The 20,180-nt window shown below is 34.8% G+C and overlaps 1 protein-coding gene across 6 annotated transcripts in view; it reads right to left on the minus strand.

The window, feature by feature from the left end:
- LOC150108632 (uncharacterized) overlaps positions 1-20,180 on the minus strand; it is a 516,846-nt gene that overhangs the window by 274,692 nt on the left and 221,974 nt on the right. For 2 of the 6 annotated variants that reach the window (XM_090390899.1, XM_090390900.1), the window contains exon 3: positions 7,780-7,854. The exons of the other annotated variants lie outside the window; for them this stretch is intronic. The gene's annotated coding sequence lies outside the window, so the exon portion shown is untranslated. The remainder of the gene's footprint in view (positions 1-7,779; positions 7,855-20,180) is intronic. 6 annotated transcript variants of the gene reach the window in all.

Here is a 20,180-nt window from a genome sequence, read left to right on the forward strand (position 1 = left end):
GCATTACTATCATACACCCGAAAACTGTTATGAAACATAGGTACAGTTTTTATTTAATTCGTTATTTTTCTCTAGTAATTGTTCCACATAACTTTAATTTTTCGATGCTGAAACTATGTGGTGATTATTATAAATTAGCAAATTATAAATCAGACAATATACATATTTCCTGATTATTATAAATCAGGAAATTATGTGATATTCGGATATAGGTGAAATTAATATTTAAAATCACTGTCATCCTTCAAATGCAATATCAGAATAAAGAAAGTGGAAAACCCAAAGTTTCGAAATACCTTTCGAAAGCCCGCTCTCGGAATGTATTGGTCTACAGACTGGATTCTGAACACGCCAATGTTTCGTGATGTTATGACTGAAAAACAATTCAGTCTCATCATGAAGTATTTGCATTTTCAGAATAATGAGGAATGTGATCAGGCAACACATCCTTGCCCAGTCCTCAACAAAATTTATGATTTTCTGATGAAAATCCATCAGAAATGTAGATCACTCTACATTCCTGAGAGAGACTTGAGTATCGATGAAAGCCTTATGCCATTCAAAGGTAGACTGAAATGTAAGCAGTATATTCCCAAAAAGAAAGTGAAGTATGGAGTAAAATTTTTTATGCTTTGCGAATCAGAAAGTGAATATCTTTGGGATTTCAAACCTTATACGGGAAAGCAAACTGTAATCGAGCATGATAAATATTCGGATCTCCCCTTGTCGATGCGTGCAGTAATGCAGTTACTAGACCCTTTACTGGGGAAAGGTTACTGCATTATAATGGATAATTATTATATATGTGTCCTGAACTCGCTGATTTGCTTTTACAGCATCGTACAGATAGTTATGGTACTGTAAATGCAAAAAGGTGAGATATGCCTCCAGATCTGGCTTCAGGAAAGCTATCGAAGGGGGAAATCCGAACTTATCAGCGAGGGAAAGTCTTTGCACTATGTTGGAAAGACAAAAAAGATGTTTTTCTGCTGTCTTCCCTGCACAATCCATCAACGGAATCCGTGGAGAAGCATGGTTTGAAGAAAGAAAAACCCATTGCTGTGTGTGTGTGCATACAACGACACTATGGGTAGAGTCGACAGGTGCAATCAGCAGCTATCATTCTACTCTGTAATGAGGAAACAGCATAAAAAATATTACAAAAAAGTGTTTGGACATGTATTGCATTTTGTTATTTGGAACAGTTTCCTCCTGTACAAGAAAAAATGTTTGTCTACCATAACATATCTAGAATACAGAATAGAAATTGCGAAAGCATTGCTGCATGCACATGCACCTTCTTCAGCAAGCAGAAAAACAGGAAATCCTGCCAGACATCTGAGGTTGAACACTGCTAACTCCAACCATTATCCCGAAAATCTACCACCAACGGCTAATAAAAAAAAAAAACATGCACGCAAATATTATGTATGTAATAAAAAAATATCAGAAGGAAACAAAAATCTGGTGCCCTGAGTGTAAAACTGCTTTGTGTGTTTATCCTTGCTTCAAGGTGTTCCACGCTGTTCAAGACTTTTAAATTCTGAACAGTATGAAATAAAAAATGTTTGTTTTCAAGATCATCAAAACAGTCCTTTTCAGGACTACAAATATTGATAGAGGGATACCCGAATGCACTGTTTCTTTTTCATCTTGAAGGCTAATTTTTAAGTTCTTTTTATGACACAGAGAAACTGGAAAGAGTATTCCATCCATTTTGTATTTCATCAAAACAATAAAAAATAATGAAATAAAATCTACCCTATATATATATATATATATATATATATATATATATATATATATATATATATATATATATATATAAAATTATAAGGCTTTTTATGTCATGTTTATCGAAACGCTTTGAAACTCAGGGGCTACCCTGAGTGTCGAGTCTTCAAAATTCGAGTTCAGAATTCAGGGGCGGAACCCCCTTTCGAGTTATCACAATTGAAGGCGAACTGGCCTACCATACCCGAACACGGGGGGGATACCCCTCCCCCCTAGTTAATAAATGAAATATATATAATAACGGGAACATTTTCACCTTGCCAACACTCAACATTGATGTGATATGGGTTCCAAATTTCTTGTTTCGTAGATATATATATATATATTACAAAGTTTTGTAATAAAAATTTCTGCTACAATGAAGTTTGGCAGAATCAACAATATTATTACTACCTTATTTCTGTTTCTCGTGTGGGAGAAAAATGGTAAAATGTCACTCTTATAATTATATGAGATGTTATAATGGCAAAAATAGTAAGAAAAAAGTCATTTGCACTTTCTCTTCAAAACACAAAGAAAGAACATTATAAATTCAGCCAGTTGAAAAGTTATCTGATTTTTTTTCTTGTAGTACAAAGAAGAAATCACTGCATATAACATGGAGTCTGCAGGAGGGAAAAAATCTGGAAATTGGTTACGTTATAACGAATAGAGAAATCATGTCAGAAAAATTATTCACATAAGATTCTAATCTCAGCAGACATAACATTTTCTTCTAGATTACATATCTAAAGTAACTGAACCTTTGCTACTATTTTACACTAAAATGAATGGGTATGTTCCCCAAGTGATTTACGTTTGTAACAGCTGTCTTGCTAACGATTTATGAAATAAATTATCTGAAATATCTGCAGATTGATTAGGTCTATACCCCCCCCCAAAAAAGAAGATTATGAAACGCATATGCACCTTTTCTTTGAAAATAATTCAAATCCTCTTTTTCGAGATAATTGTATGATTTAATTTCTAATTTTTGATAATAAAAGTGAAACTGATCATTATAAATTAAGCAATTATTTTGGCATAAATAATGTATACGCATGTAAACGAAATATCAGTATTTCTGTTAGGATATAGGTAATCAACAATCGAAAAGAAAACAAGACATTCTTGACATATTCTGCACTACAGCCTGAGGCACTTTAGTGTTCTCCCCTTTCTTCTCAATAGCACTGAGAGTAATAAGCCTTCAACTTTTCCTCCAGCTAAGAGGATATTACCAAGTATTTAGAAGATGTAGATTATTTCAGAAATAGCTTCCAGCAGCAGCAGAAGTAATATTTAGATTTTTTTAAAGAAAAACAAACACAAATAATACTACTGAACTTTCTTTTGTGTGGTATGCATATAAACAATTTTGCATGGTGAAAATACAGCATATTATTTCTAAAATTTCACATAATTTCAGTGGACAGTAGAACAGCTGGTTTTAGATTGCAAATAAATAGAACAGAATTAGAAGCTTCATGATACAATCTGATTGTCGTATATCTATTGTCAAAATGGTAAAATGAAGTAATTGATTTTGAATGCTGTCTTAGAAAAGCTTTCAAACCTGTATAGAAATTTAGAGTAGTTATGCAATTGAGTTCCAGGAGAGAATAAGGAGGGGGGAGGGAAGCATTAGAAAATCTTCAAAATGAGCAAAAATGTTGAATCATTCCGTATATGATATTTTTCACATTATATTTTCAACATATCTACGAGGTTATGCACTAGATATTATCGTAATATGCATAATACAAATAAATAAATAAATAAATGACGAAGGCGAACAATCACTGCTAAAATATCATTGGATATAAATTTTTGATACCAAAAAGACACGATCGGAAACCGAGTAATGCAATTTAGCATTTTAACATTTTTTTTTTATTTTGTCTTTATAACAAAAAACCGTATCTAAATCTGAAATGTGATGATCCATATAATGCTATTTGGCTAGAAACGAAAGAAAAAGGACATATTTATTTCAATGAATATTATTTAAAAAATAAATATTTGACATAATATTTTCAAAGCAAACATTTGAAAATTCGAAAATTCGAAAAAAAATTATTCAATTATTATACGTAAAGTGAAAGAATAATCAGTGCAACTCTTCCGGTGCACTGATTTGTAGAATAAAATACACCAAATTTACTATCACTAAATAGATTCATTGCAAAAGCTGATCAGTGGTCATTTCAGGATTGATTTTTTTCGCATATGTGAAATTCATTTCAATTTTTGGGAAGAGATACAATAAATCATTTTAGAGGCAAGAAAGGTCAAATAACTTAGGACAATAAGTGAAATTCTAAGCAACACAATAGACGTAAAGACAGGAGGACACAAAGGTCACTCAGCAACAGTTAATCCATGTTAAGCTATGGAATAGCCGTAACGAGATTAACGGCGGAGGAAGGTAATGGCATGATAAAAGGTAGAATGCCGACGAAGTTTTGATCCATGAAAAAAGCTAGGGAGTGTTGAATATTTCATCCACACCGGCCGGTTGGGAGGTTAAAACTTAGTCTGTTACCTTCATATAGCTTACCAATTGTATTCCCTGAAGTTGCCGATAGCAAAAATTGGTGAAACATGTAGGACAATAAATTAAAACCCACTTGACTAACATTCAAAAAAAGTGTTTTAATTATTATACAAGAAGTCAAGTTTATGAAATCAACCATAATACCGATACCAAAAAAGAATAATGCAAACAAATGCAGATAATTTAGAACAATAGCTTTAATCCCACATGTTAGCAAAATTCTGCTAAAAATTATTCAAAATAGAATTTATTCAAAAATAGATTGTCTATTGGATGAAGACCAATTTGGATTCAGAAAGAATAAAGGAACAAGAGAGGCAATACTCTGTTTAAGAACAATAATAGAGAGAAGATTAGACCTTAGTCAAAATACTTACATTTGCTTCCTTGATTTAGAGAAAGCGTTTGATAAAGTAAACCAGCAAATACTCCTAAATTGTCTAACTAATATCGACATAGATTTGAGGGATAGGAAAATAATTTATCAAATTTACAAAAATCAAAATGGATGGATTAAAATCAATGATAAGGAGAAAATAATAAATATAAGGAGTGGAGTAAGACAAGGATGTATACTTTCACCACTTTTATTTAATTTATATATTGAAAAGGCCATTCAGGAAACTAAAGATAAAATAAATAGTGGCATAAAGATAAATGGTGAGCAAGTCGTGTGTATAAGATTTGCTGATGACATAGCCCTTGTAGCAGAAAACAGAAGATTAAAAACAATGCTAGAATTACTAAATAATAACCTTGAAGCCTAATAACAGAAGATGGCAGAACAAGAGAAGACATAAGATCAAGAATAAACAATGCAAAAGCCCAATTCTCTAAGATGAAAAGCATTTTAACAGGAAAACTCAATCTACAATTGAAAAAAAAATTAGTAAAGACATTGATATGGAGCATTGCACTGTATAGATGTGAAACCTGGATTCCAGGCAGAGAAGATGTAAGAAGATTGGAGGCTTTTGAAATGTGGTGCTGGCGCTGCATGAACAAAATAAAATGGACAGAAAAAAAATCAAACCAAGTCCTGAGAGAGAGAAACGAAACAAGAACTCTAATTAAATCGATCAAAATTAGAAGGGATAGGTGGTTTGGACATATACTTCGACATGATGGACTTGTGAAAAGAATAACTGAAGGCAAAATAGAGGGGAAAAGAAGAAGAGGCAAACCAAGGAATCACCAAGTCAAAGACAGCACGGGTTTGAGCAGTTGCCAGGAGGTTAAGAAGAAAGCCAATGACAGAGCGGAATGGAGGAAACTGCTGCTGAGCTACCAGTCCCAAGACTGATGCAACTGATGAACAAGTAGTCAAGGAAGAAAATCACGATTACAAGCTGTGTTATAATACACCAATGGGACTGTACTGCAAGAACTCAACGACACTGCTGATTTGAGGGAGGAGAGGTTGATAGCACACAGCAAGTTGAAAATGGCAGGACATATTGCAAAAGTGGACAAAATAGCTCAATGCTATTTTTAACATTTTTTTTTTATAACAAGCATGGTGGTTAAAAAACTTGCTGAAAATTAGGAAAAAGAATACAGTAATACTGTATTCCTAATGTATTCTTTCATATGACTTCTTTCGTCAGCAGTTTTTGTATGACCACCTTGTTTCTGGTTAGATTCCATATGAATGCAGCAATTATACTGCTGATTTATATGCCAACTAGCTTGCACTTGTACACATTGAAGAAATCTGCTACCAAAAATGTATGACTTGCTGAATTCTTTACAGGCCATCTCTCACATCTGATAGATATACAATGAATGGATAAGGCTTTAGAAAGAATTAATGAATGTAAGGATTTGGATATTTTTATTTGACAAAGAATTCAGTTCACATATTATACTGCTAAGACAACTTGTAACTCGGCAGATTGTAGTTTTAATTAAAATAAGCTTCACATGTAGGAAAAGGGAAGTTATGATACCGTTATACAAGTCACTTAGGCCAATACCAAATTACAATTCACAACTTTGCTTACTATGACTTTTACTGGATGTCAAGAGAATGAATAGTACTCAGAGAATGACAGTGTGTGTGTATATATATATATATATATATATATATATATATTGAGAGTTTATTTTTCACTTGGTTAGACTATAATAAGTTTAGTTTAATCCTTTATCCAAGTGTGAGCAAACAAAGTTTGCTCACACTCAAACAAAGTTTGCGCCTGAATGTATCTTCAGGACTGGGTTAAGGTAGTACAACACCAGGCAACTCGTTGCAAAGGTGGAGAAAGTTCTCATTACTCCTATCTCAGTATCTCCCATAATACAAAAAAAAAAATCTCCTTGCGGATATGTGTGTAATGCTATGCATTAAGGCAAGAGTCACTACACATACCAGTTTCGACCTTTATTGAGGTCTCGTCAGTGGGAGCCAGGCCCAGTAGTGGAGACACCAAGGCAGAAGCAATGCGATGTTATCCCAACCTATAGGAGTTGCCAAAGGGTGTACAACCTTATTATTAAATTATTCCGGATTCAGAGAAAGATGTTGAGAGTTTATTTTTCACTTGGTTAGACTGTAATAAGTTTAATTTAATCCTTTATCCAAGTGTGAGTATCGTGAAAGTGATGGGTATCAGTCAGATTGCAGTAAGAGACAGAAGTCAGTTATGGTTCTGCTCTGCTAAAGGACGTAATAAAAGGTTAATGAAACAGGTAACAAGAGCTGCAATTAAAATTGATGTCTAATGATTATATGTCATTTAACACTATTGAACATATCAGTATTGTTATGCATATGTAAATACATAAAAAAAATTTTGAGCAATAATTCAAATGCAAAAAATTTTAAAAATAAAAAAAAAGGATGCAAGAAGAGAAGGAGAGAAAAAGTTACATCAATCATGCAAATATACACAAGCCAACCTATATCAAAGATAGTGAATTACAGGTCATGTTTATTAGCTTACCCAAATGGTGATTACTCAGATATGATTCACATTTCCCATCCCTCATTCCCATCAAATGAGTTGGTTTTTCTATGGGTCCCCATCCCTAACAAAACTGAACTCAAATATATTTGGTAGTAGAATTATTACTGAAGTCAGTCAGGAAGTAAGAATTGGGTATCATGTCAACTTCATGCTGCTGTACCCTAAACTGCCTTTTTATGTTTCCTTAACAGTAACAACATAATACAAAATAATGACTGAAAATGGCAAAGTTCTTTCACCCTACTCATATCAACAATTTCAAACTATTTAAATATGTCCTATAATCGATAAAAATAAAGAATGTAATGAAGTTGAAAGTGGTATATTTATGAAAAACTTGATAAACCTGAAACTGACAAGTTTTGAAAAGCAGTGCAATCTTCTGAAAAGGGATATGCTGACAGTAAGTGCTGATAATTATTTTAATTTAAAAAAAAATATTTTAAGTTGCTGTAGATTCTCAAAAGTTATGTTATTTACCTTTCTAGTCATCTCATTTGACAAGATACATCTAGCAGAAAGTCTTGTTGCATATTGGGGGGAATGGGAATTTTCCTGAAAAGAGTGCTCTGTCATAAAATTTAGGAATTATTTTCTGTATATTATAATTTATAAATTATATTATGGTACATAATCAATACAAAACATTTTAGGAAGTGCCAATCAAAAGCTCTAACTGAAGAAAAAAAAAAAAAAAAAAAAAAAAAAATCAAGTGTAGTTTTATCTTCAAAGATCAGTAAACAGTGCTTGAAGTGGGTGCAACAGTAACAACAAAAAAGATAGCAATATTACCATATTACCATTGGGGAAAAGTGTGGAAGTACAGTGATATGAAGGGAAGAATGGTGAAGTTGAGCACTGGCGAGATAGTGCAAAAGAGTAAAGACTTACAGGACTTCACATGGACAGTAATGTTCGTATAAATATGCAAGATGTATCAAAAGTTGTTTGAGTATGCAGAATTGACTGATTCAGGGTGCTTAATTGGCATAAACAAAACTTGGGAAACAGAGGCTGATATACAAGCAAGACTGAAAAATGGAGGAATAAGGAATCTTCCATAATTATAAGACAAATGGAAGTGATGTCAATAACCAAGGATATATGCCTAGGGTGAAGGTGAAAATTACAATACCTGTGATGCCTTTGGATCAGTTTGGTATGAGGTTGAAATAAACAGAACAGAATGTTGTTAACAGGCCTTGGAATGTAGTGGACAATGATCACAAAATGTTTAGACAAACCAGTTAAACAAGTACAGAGTGAGTGATCCAATAAAGGAGTTGAATGAGAAAATGGGTGAAAAAGGAGATAGCATATCAAAACAAGGGGAGTAAACCTGCTGAATGTTTTCAGGAAGATACTTTAGGTAGAATGTTTTTGAGTAATGGATTTGGTGATAGCCTCACAGCATGCATTTGTGAATGAGATGTGTTGCCAGATGGAGAAAGTGATTGAAGTTCTAGACCTCACAGGTGCTAGCAAGAAAGATTCATTCAAAAAGATATCAGGAACTGCAAGTGATTATGGAAAACTCTAGTTGACTATTATCAATACCATAAAATGTTGAATTTGAGAAAGAGGTCAATAGAGCAATGAAATTCATTACGACATCTGACACGATGTATAATGTATACAAAGGATCAGACAAAACAAGGCAGGAGTGAAATGGATGAAGCAAAATTAAACAAGCAGTGTGAGAATAATTGTTATGGAAGAGATAGTAGATACCAGATGCATATAAGGGGGGTATAAAATGCAGTCCAGAAAGTGATGAGTGTGGTAAGGAAATAAAATGCATAATATGACAAGTAGATTGCCAGTCAGGTGAAAGGAAATTTAAAGGAATCCTTTTGTGGTGAACAAAAAGATGAAACTGTGGGCTGGTGATAGTGCCAGAACATTATGCAAAATTATACAGTGAAATTTACAAGCACTTTGCTGAATTTCCAATCAGTATGAACAACGCTGAACATCCAGAAGGGACAAATGTTATTTGAAACCAGAAGTGAGGGAACTAAAGATATATAAGGTGTTAAGAAAACTATATATCAATAATGCTATGGGGTTGGATGATATATTACTATTAATTTTTCAAGGTCTAGTTGTTTTAAATGAACCATGCAATTAGAAGAATCCCAAAGGAGTAAAAAAGATGTTTCTAATTACAGACCAATTTGTATAGCTGCAGTTATGATTAAGGTACTGGAAAGATTGCTAAGAAAATGGAATACAAGAATAGGCTGATAAATACCAGATTTTCTATAACAGTCAATATGGGTATATAAAGGATAAGTCTTTAGCAATCTACTAGCATTTCATGATGTGCTGGATAAAGATTCATATATAGCAACATTCTTGAATTCCACAACGGTATTTCACAGACTACTACTGCATGGAAAGTTAGTATGCAAGCTGAGAGAGAGAGATAGGGATGATAAAAGATTGGCTGCCTGAATGAAACCAGTGAGGTGTGTGGAGTAAGGAAAACAGTTCCAGGGTAAAGGAAGATAACTAGCAAGGATAGCACAGGGTCCTGTTCTCAAACTGTAACTTATTTGTTTCTTCATAAGGTCTTTTTTTTATGTCAAGTCCACTCACAAATGTAAATTCATCATTACCATGAGTTTGCTAAGAGTTAGATAATCCAGAAACTCTGCTCCAAAGACAAAAGATGGAGCTTTTCAAGCTGGTTCAACCCTCCAATAAGCAGAATGTTTTCACAATGGACAATGAAATTCATATAATCAAACCAAAGACCAATTGGTTGGGGAGGAAGTACTATTCATTTGACCAACTAGGTCAGCAATTTGCTGATGAGACAAAGTTTGGGAGAGTAAAAAGAAGCAATGTTCTCCAACAACACACTGAGTTTGAATCCCACCATGGGCATTGTGGGATTCAAACTCAACCGGAAACCTGAAGTGGCTTTAAAAAGTAATATTTTGTTTCTAGAGCAGGATTACTGCTTATTCTTAGCCCACTCATGATACTATTATACAAAAGATTCACAACCTTTTGCATAAAAAAAAAACACACAATGGGGTACGGAAGTGGCTGTATTGTGCAAATTTGATCACCTAATTTCCAATGATAAAATTCTGAGAGGGTACAGACAAGTAACTAAGAGCACAGAAGACTATGGAATGTTGGTTCTGGGGAGAAGTTGAGGAAATTTAAATTTAACAGATGAGTTGAAAAGAAGTGGTGTTTAAGTTTATGAGGGGTCCTTATAGAATTAATAGAGAAAGGATTATACAAAACAGATGGCAAGAAACAAGGCTATGCTTAGAAGCTGTGCAGAGTATGGTATAACTAATGGGGGAATGGAATTTTTATATGGATAATGGTAGGATATATTGCCCAAGCATTCTGTGAATGCTAGGAGTGAATGATTTTGTTCAACACAATACATATGCTGCTGGTTGAGCAAGAATTTCTGCAATCTGTTGACAATGGCAAGAATAATGAGAAGGTTTAAAGATTTCTTGAAGGGAGATGACATCCAGTTCCACTTCAAGCACTGCATATAACCTATGGGGGATCCATAGGTTATAAGAGAGAGAGATCATAATATCTTGGGGAGTGAGAGTAACAAACGATTCCAAGTTCACATGTTTTAACATCTGTTTTATTAGAATTACATTTTTTTTTAAAATGTGGCTCCTACTCATGAAAGGTTGTAAGCCTATATAATACATTAGTACCATAAGTGGGCTAAGGATTATTTCATTCTATTTATTTATTTATTTTTTTTGTATTTTTTATATAGTCCAGAAACCCTGCTCTAGAGATGAAACATAGAACTTTTTTCAAGCCACTTCAGGCCTCCAATAACAGAACAGTGGTCTCACACCAGGCAATGAAATTCATCTGCCATCTAAATGAAATAACTGAGGTAGGAAATTAATTGCTACAGCACTTAAATTTTTTAATATAACATTTCAAAAATTTAATTTTAGATCTCTGGGAAAGGGATAAGATCTGCTTTTTAACTTGCATTAACAATATTTGTGTGTGTGTGCGTGTGTATTCAAAACATATAACCCTGCCACTCTGAGTTAATGTTCTGAAGATCCCATATTGTTGGGCTGGATAATACCTACTACTACCAAGGTATAAATAAAGTAATAAAGAATCGCCAAAGGCAAGAAATACATCGACTATTATCATATGCTCAAAGACGTTATGGCAGTGGATTGGGTTTGCTGGTCTGAAATGTGGTTTGAACCTGAACGTGTATTGGAGTATTTTATAGGAGTGATAATTGGCTAATGTGTGGAAAGCAGTCAAGTTTTGTGGCAGGAGCAGCATCATTCAGAACATATAACCCTGCCACTCTGAGTTAATGTTCTGAGGATCCCATACTGTTGGGCTGGATGATAGTGGGATTGTTTATGCAAGTATGTGGAGTTATACTGGAAGAAATGGAGGAAGCAGGTGATGTTAGGGTGATTGTGAATAGAGATTTGAAATTCTGAGGGCATATTGCAAAGAATGTGAAGACATCTCAGAGAATTGCTGCAATGTTGAGGAGTACATTGATCATCAGATATAAAAGATGGTCCCATTGTATAAAGCTTTGATCAGACCTGGATCAAAATCCAGATCTGGATTTCTGTGCTGAGATCTTGTCACTGGGATTTGAAGGGAAAGTAACCTTTGAGAGGACAGATGGACAACAAAAATTATATCAGGACTATAAAATGTTGATTATGAAGATAGTCTGGGGGCATATAGACTGCAGAGTTTGGTGTATAGAAGATGAAGAGGGGGATATGATCACAACATTTAAGCTGTTAGAGAGTTATCGTGTTAACACAGGAGATTTTTCATATGGTAAAAAAAAAAGGGGAGGAGGAACAAGGGGCCATCCCTGAAAGATGCAAAAGGGAGTGGTGGGTAAAAGGGTAAGAAGTAAGTTTTTTGCATGGAGAGTGGTAGGAGCATGGATGAGTTTAAGGAGTGATATGATAGACTTTGTTGACCTCCCACAATGAGTCTTGTGACTCCATGGAAGTCAGGAAAATAATGGGTTGGCTCTCTATAAATAGATAAAGACAATGAACCATTAGAAAGATGTGTAACTACTCAGGAAATGGCATATAATTATTCCATTCTTTTTTCTAATGTGAAGTGTATTTTTAGATGTTAGCTATTTAAATGAGTTAATAAAAGAATCTATGAAATATCTTGTACATGAGAAAAAATGGCAAACTTGCCATTCATTCAAAATAGTTGTGTTGAGTGCTTTACTCTCTAAATGTTCTAGCAAATAGCCAAAGGAGGAGAGAGGATGAGTTATATTGATTTATAGATTTTTCCTTTCTATGTCAATTGTCCTGTATATGTAAATCTGAATAATACATCAAATATGTCTGGGTCGAGATGGGATAAACACAAATTCTGCTCACTCATGTTTCAGAAATGGGAAGCATGTTCTGAAACAAGACAAGAAAATAATAAAAATAGTTTGAAATTTACCAATACTTGTCAAGTTTTCAATTGAAACAAAAACAATGCAACAATATTTTTTTTTCTTTCAGGCTTGTTTGGCTTGTTTACAGATAGAGCCATCATCACCCACTTAAGCAAAGCAATGCCTATGAGGAGCAAAAAGTGGCAAAATTGGATCACAACCATAAAAACATCATTTTTTTATTATTTTACATATTTTCTTGAATTTACAAGTGGGAAAACGGTGTTTGGATAGGGACAGCATACATCCTAATGACAGTCCTACTTAAAGACACATGCTGAAGTCAAGGATTTCTTATCCAATGAAAAGAGCAGATTTCTCATGATTATACTGTTTATCATCAACAGTGTGTTGTTATCAATATATCAATATTGATAACAATTGTTATCAATAATTACCTCTGATAATAATGGTTATCAGAGGCATTAGCATTTTTATTTTTGTATTTTGAATACCAAAAGTGTTCAAGTCAATAGCCTTTTTCAACTGTTCCTGTTTTATGTTGACTTTCTATACTCTATTTAACTGGTATTTGTCCTGCAGCTTGGAGATTAGTTCATAGAAAGTTGACAAATCTTTATAATTCAATTGCTTGACTGAGTAGTTAATGTACTGGCTCTCACATTCTAATTCCACTGTGAGCATGGATCTATAAGCAGGAGATAAATTTCATCATGTTATATGAGACTACTACCATCTTGCTTATTGGAGGCCTGAAGTGGCTTGAAAAATTCCATATCTGGATTGTAGAGCAGGGTTGCCAGACTATGTAAAAAAATATCAAACTCCCATTTTATAGTCTGTCTTCTGACCACTGCAATTATGTTGCCAGTTTCTCTCCCATTACACAATACATGTGATGGTTGATATTTATCTTCAAACTTTGCAGCTACTGTGTTCTTTCACCTCTTTTTCTTCTGTATATATCAGTGACCTTCTCGAGATAACTGTAGATTCCACCACAATTTTGCTTATGACAATTGCTCTCCTTTTACTCATTGGGTAACCCTTACACTACGCATCATCAAAACTTCTCCAGTCCTCAATTCCAAACTTCAAACTATTCCATGGGGTTTTGACAACACCATTAACTAAATTGCTCACAGAAATTAATCCTGTCTAATTTCTCATAAAATATAGATAAAAGGAAGAACTCTTTCCTTTTAAAACTCACTTTTTATAACACTCAAATCTGTGGATAAGATTTTGCTTCTTGAGACAACTCTAACTTCACATCTTACCTGACATAAGCGTCATTGCTTCAGTTCAAGAAATTCAGTTTTCCCTTTTGCTCAGCTATTATTATCATTATTATTCGTGACACCTTCAAGGAGTCTGAAGACTCATCGCAGGAGGACACCTACTATACAACTGTTTCTACCACTACACCGAACCTCTACTACCAATCATCTCCATCAACGCTATCTACCGCCCACCACCACAACTAGTATTTTTTGTCTGTAAATTGCGTGTGTTCTGAAGGGCCGATTTGTCTGTATGCGGGATGAAAAACCTGAGTTTCCAGGAGGGAAAAACCCTGCTACCTTCATATGAGATAGGCTAACTCACCTTCAATTGAAAAAGTACACATAAAGATTCCTCCCATCACGACGAGAACCAAACTTAGGCCTATTCCAATCGAAGGGTGCAATGTACCGTCATTCTTCCAATTGTGCTACGGAGGCGTTTACTTTATCTCCGAATTACTATTAACTATATTAAATCAAAATTCATACAACCATCGAATACTTGACCATTAAATTATTTAAGGAATTTACAACATATACTGGAATATTAATTAAAAGACACTTTAATAAATACTTCCTATATTTCGGCAATGTCACATTGCCATCTTCATGGGAACATATAAATATGGCACGTGCACACAGGCACTACAAAAAGCAAGGCAGAAGATAAGAAACTACTGTTATTCCTAAAGTCCTAATAGTGCCCCCTAGTGGGCTATATTGGGTTGTCTTGGCCGTTGGGGCTGATGTTCTCATGATGTAAGTCTCCCAAATTTGGGGCAGTCTCATGCACCCAAATTTGTTGAGGTTTGGAACGTTTTTTAGAGCAGAGGCTGATTCTATGAATAATCTTTCAAAGAAGCAGCCACAGTCGCTCGTTCTACTGTTAACCTTAACAGAAATCAAGGTTTTATACTCCCAGAGATATGGAAAACCCTATTACTTTGGCTTTCTTCCAACGTATTCCGTGGTGGATATCAAGAGCATGGTCTGCAAGCCCAGAGTGGCTGTACTGGTGAAACTGGATGTAGTCTCTGTGTTCTGAAATCCTGATATTCGCTGTCCTGCCTGTTTGGCCAAAGTAGGACAGTTTACAGCTGCACTTGGGTGGTGAAGCCAAGTGCTCCTTAAAAAATCTTTGACTTAGTATGGAAGAGAGCAGAGTTGTTATTTTCTTAATTACTCCTTTCTCATCAATTCACTGAATTCTCATTTATAATCTGCTACATTTTTTGCAGATATTTCCATATTGACAATTCTTCTAAACTCCATTAAATGTGTTAATATAATGTTTCCCCTAAACTTTGTACACATGCACTGTCCAAAAGGGAGAGCACATGTAACTAGTAACTTTGTGCAAAAACTTTTTGTTTTCAGAATTTCCAATTTACACTCAAGTTTTGAACATACCATAAAAATGAATAATATGATAAATAACTGGTCACTTATTTTATTTGGTGACGAGTATGATTTCTCCAATATCTCCACTTGCAATTCCATATGTAAGTGGCATCTCCAACAAACTCGGCAGCCTCCTCAAACCACACAAAATAAGAGTAACATTCAAACCAATAGAAACTATTCGTAAACTACTAAGATCTCCAAAAGATAACCATCCTTTCTATAAATATGCTGGTGTTTATAATATTCCATGCTCATGTGGCTCAAGTTACATCGGACAGACTTCAAGAAGCATCAAAATCAGGCAAAAGGAGCACATTGCTACGTAAAAAACAACAGACAGGACATTTCTGGCCTATCGTCTCATTTCTCTACAACTAACCATGTCATTCGAGTGGAACAAAAGCTGTTCCCCCCTTACAAAGAGGAAAACTACCATTCAAGAATTTTCAAAAAAGCAGCCACAGTCGCTCGTTCTACTGTTAACCTTAACAGAAATCAAGGTTTTATACTCCCAGAGATATGGAAAACCCTAATTACATCTCTAAAAATACAAGAAACGAACTTTAACACAAATTACAGGAAGTTCTTTACCAACAGCTAGCTAACCTTGTACACGCAATACGTGTTTCACTCACGTTCGATGCTAATTTATTTGTAATTATTCTTGTCAGTTTTACAGTTACTCATAATTGTGAGATTGTTTTAAGCCTATATGTCAGTGCCCTGAAGATGACAACAGTTAAAGTGTGGCAAAACTAGTTGGTAGAGTTAATAAATTTTATCAACACTTGATCTGTAAACCAAATATTATTTCACTTGAACTTAATATATTGTAGTTACTTTTAGCATGCACTGCATGGGTAAACTGATGCCAACATCAACAAGCTTGATTGTTTGGCACAAGGACAGCAAAGTCATACTGTGCCAAAACAAAGGTTAGTGCAGTACACAAGGTAATAGACATCAGCAAGTTGCAGAGGAATATTTGTTTAGAGTGTCCACTGTCTAGACAGTGCAGTCACTGGAACTTGTGCAAAACAGTGATAGAAATTCAATAACAACCCACTTCCAATCCAATGTTGTCATTTTTTATCTCTTCAACTTTCTTGCTATCCATGATACTAAACATTATACATCTTAAACAACTTTTCATGTGGGATTACCATTAAAAAAGCCATGTTTAAATTCTCTAGTCATGTAAAAAATAAAATTAATTAATATGCTTTATCCAAGTGTAAGCAAAGAAAGTTTGCATGTAAAGTATCTATCTTTATCCTGCATTTATCAAATACTGTTTAACTCCTATGCACTGTTGATCTCTCTCTAAGTTCTTCCAATCGTGATACTGCTTAAACTAATTGTTATCATAATTAATCATCAGCCACTTTCTGTCCACTGGTGGATGAAGATCTTCCACAAGTCGTCCAGTCATTCTTATCTTGAGCCTTCCTATGCCACTGAGTTCCTGTCATCTCTTTAATCTCATCCTCCCACCATCTCTTTGGTCTTCTTGTAGTTCTCTTTTCATCTCCAGGATACCATTCTGATATCAACTTTGTCCATTTTTTTGAGTATTACTTCTAAATGGCAATGGGCAGGTCATATTGCAAGATCTTTTAATGGCTGTTATAATGTCTCTCACCCTAGTCTGAGCTCTGACCCAAGTACTGCACGTTCTTGGAAATGTTTTCCCCCTTGGTTAGATTATAAATTATATATTTAGTTTAATCCTATATCCAAGTGTAAGGAAACAAAGTTTGAGCCTAAAGTTTGTTTGCTTACACTTGGATAAAGGATTAAACTAAATATATCATTTACTGCACTTTCTATCTAGATGGTAATACCAAGTAATGATCTTTCCATTTTCCTCTGGGTGATCCTCAACTTGTTGGTCAATTTTTTAGTCAAAGTCCATGTTTCACTTCTATATGTCATGACTAGAAGTATACAACTGTCAAATATTCTTATTTTAAGGCAAATTGAAATGTTTCCTTTGAGAGCTTCATTGTGTTTTCCAAAGGCCATCCAACCAAGTTGAATTCTACATATTTCTTCTTTATAGTCACCATGTCTTGTGTTCTTTTGTCCTAGGTAAGCACATAGGACGTTACTATATCAATTTCCTGTTGTTCCATTTGTACTGGCTTTTTAGTAATGTATTTATAATGTATTCATAATTAATCACTTGCTTGTAATTCCAGATAAATTACTTTCTCTTCAGAAGTGCTCACTTCTAAGTTAAGACCACATGATCACTTTTTACTAAATGAAGGCAAGAATGAACGATATCTGTGACAATTATATCCTTCAATTAAATTCTTAATCCTTGTTTCCTCCATTACATGATGTCTTAGTTCTAACATCTCTGAAAAGACTCTGGAAATTCCTTACTACCATATGTTAAGGTCTAATTCTCAACCTTGAGTGTACACAACACATCCATCATAAGTAACACTCTCCATCCTCTTTTAACTCCTAATCCCCAAAATATGTATATACTTACTTCTATTAAGACATCTATGTCAACCACATTTTGATAATCTTTGGGAACAATGAAATATGCCAAACACTACAAACTCATTCCCTTTATTCCTGCTACTCCTAACATTCCTATATAGAAAAGCAATGACCTGTCATTATTTCTATTAACCCCACATCCATTATTACTCTCAACAATGCTCTATGATATGCAATACAATCTCCCATCTCACACAGATTCATGAGGCCTTCCATGCCTCCTTCCTTGTTCAAATGTACACATTTACTAAACATCCTGAATATCATTCACTATTCCCACGTCTCCCCAAATCCTAAATATCGTACTGAGGAACATACATTACCCCTCTGCTCTCTCTCTCTCACATATATTCTTCTGCCAAACAATGTGCTCTCAAATATTTCACAACACAATTCACACTCTTCCTGCATATTCTTTCATTCACAACATCACCAAATGTTAGCACAGATCAAATCTCTTATACATTACACTGCTCACTCATTCCTCTTACACTAATATTTCTTTTTCTCTTTCCTAGAAGAAAAAAGTCAGTTGTATATTAACAGTTTTTCTTTCTATCTGGCAACATAACTAAAGTTAGAACACTTTTGTGTCAGAGAGTCAAACGGAAAATTGTTATTGCACTATAAATTATACTTTCATTAGAATCTTGTTTATATCCTGTACTCAAGCCTGAGAAAAAAAAAGTTTATAGGTTTAACATCTTTGCAACTCTGGTTAATTTCTCGCTTATTTCATATAAGTTAATTTAATCTTCTACCCACCATACCAGCTTTGCTTACTCTATTTCCTATTTCCATCCTTAATTGGCCATCTTCCTATCTACTGAAGATATCCACTAATGGGGCACACTACAAGAAGATGACTGGATGTCAGGTCAAAAACCCTGGTGGTTCCTGCATTCCTCAAAAGCTATGTGAATGTTTACTCTAGTTATCTAGATCTGACTCTTAAATGTTTCCTGGTGTACAAGGGTGGTTCCATAAGTCTCAAGCCTGACTAACTTTTAGAGGTGATAGAAAGAAAACAATTGTGTTACTTCAACACACTTTTCACATCTTTAAATTAACATTTCTATGCCCTTGAAAAAATAGTCTGTACTTTTGTCTGCAAAATGGCCAAAAACTGCACCTTTCACCTCATTGTCGCCTGCAAATTTCTTCCTCGAAGGTCTTTTCTTCAGTTTCGAGTAGTAGTAGTTACTGGGTGCTAGATCTGGGCTGTAGGGAAGGTGTTCAATCTCCTTCGCAACAATAGCTGTATGAACTGAAGCAATGTTGTAAAGCAGGCGAACACCCTGACTCGCATTCCTCGTCTCTTCTACTTTATGGAGATACACAGTTTGTTGAGGAATGAAGTATTATATTCTGCATTCATGGCGGTATTCCTTTCCTTGAAGTCAATCAAGAGAATTCCCTGGTAATCACAAAAGGTTATTGCCATGATCTTCTTGGTGGAATGAGTGACTTGGGCTTTTCTCAGCAGTGCTTTGCCACTCCATGGATTCCCTTTTGGAAAGAGGATCATAATAAAGGACCATGATTTCATCCCCAGTGCAATGGATTCCAGTACTTCTCTCTGATTTCCTTGGCAAAGTTCTAAAAACTTGTGGGAACAGGTCACACGATGCTCCTGAATTGAAGAGAGAAGTAGGGGCATCCACTTTGCACTGACCTTCATCATGTGAAGCTTCTCATGAATGATGCAAAAGATGATTGCTACAGAAAGCACCAACCTTGCTGAGATTTCTTTGAGTTTCAGCCATCTATCATTGAACAGTTTCTCCTCAACAAGAAAGACATTTTCTTCAGTCCTCACTTCCACAGGCTGACCTTCATGAGGATCATCTTTGATGCTCTCTCTTACTAGGCGAAACCATTTAGCCCATTCCTTCACACTGGAATATAAAGGAGAAACTTCTCCATAAACAGCATTCAGTCGCTATTTGATAGCACTTGGAGAAAGTACTTTGGTGAAAAACTTTATCACAGCACAGTACTCAATTTATAACATTACAGCCACTTAGCTTGCCACGTGTTAGTCAAATGAATGCCTGCAACTGAATGACACAGGTAGAGTTGAAACCAGTACACTAAGCTCCCCATAAATGGTGCTATCTGTCATACATGGCGTTTTAAAATTGGCATGAATTTTGTATGTCAGGCCGGAAACTTTTGGAACCTACCTCCTATAATCATATTATTAAAAGACCCTATTATACAAGTACCTTAT

The sequence above is a fragment of the Typopeltis vanoorti genome, chromosome 3 (genome assembly GCF_054136105.1).
Source record: "Typopeltis vanoorti isolate ZY-2024b chromosome 3, IOZ_Tvanoo_1.0, whole genome shotgun sequence".
NCBI classification, from domain to species: domain Eukaryota; kingdom Metazoa; phylum Arthropoda; class Arachnida; order Uropygi; family Thelyphonidae; genus Typopeltis; species Typopeltis vanoorti.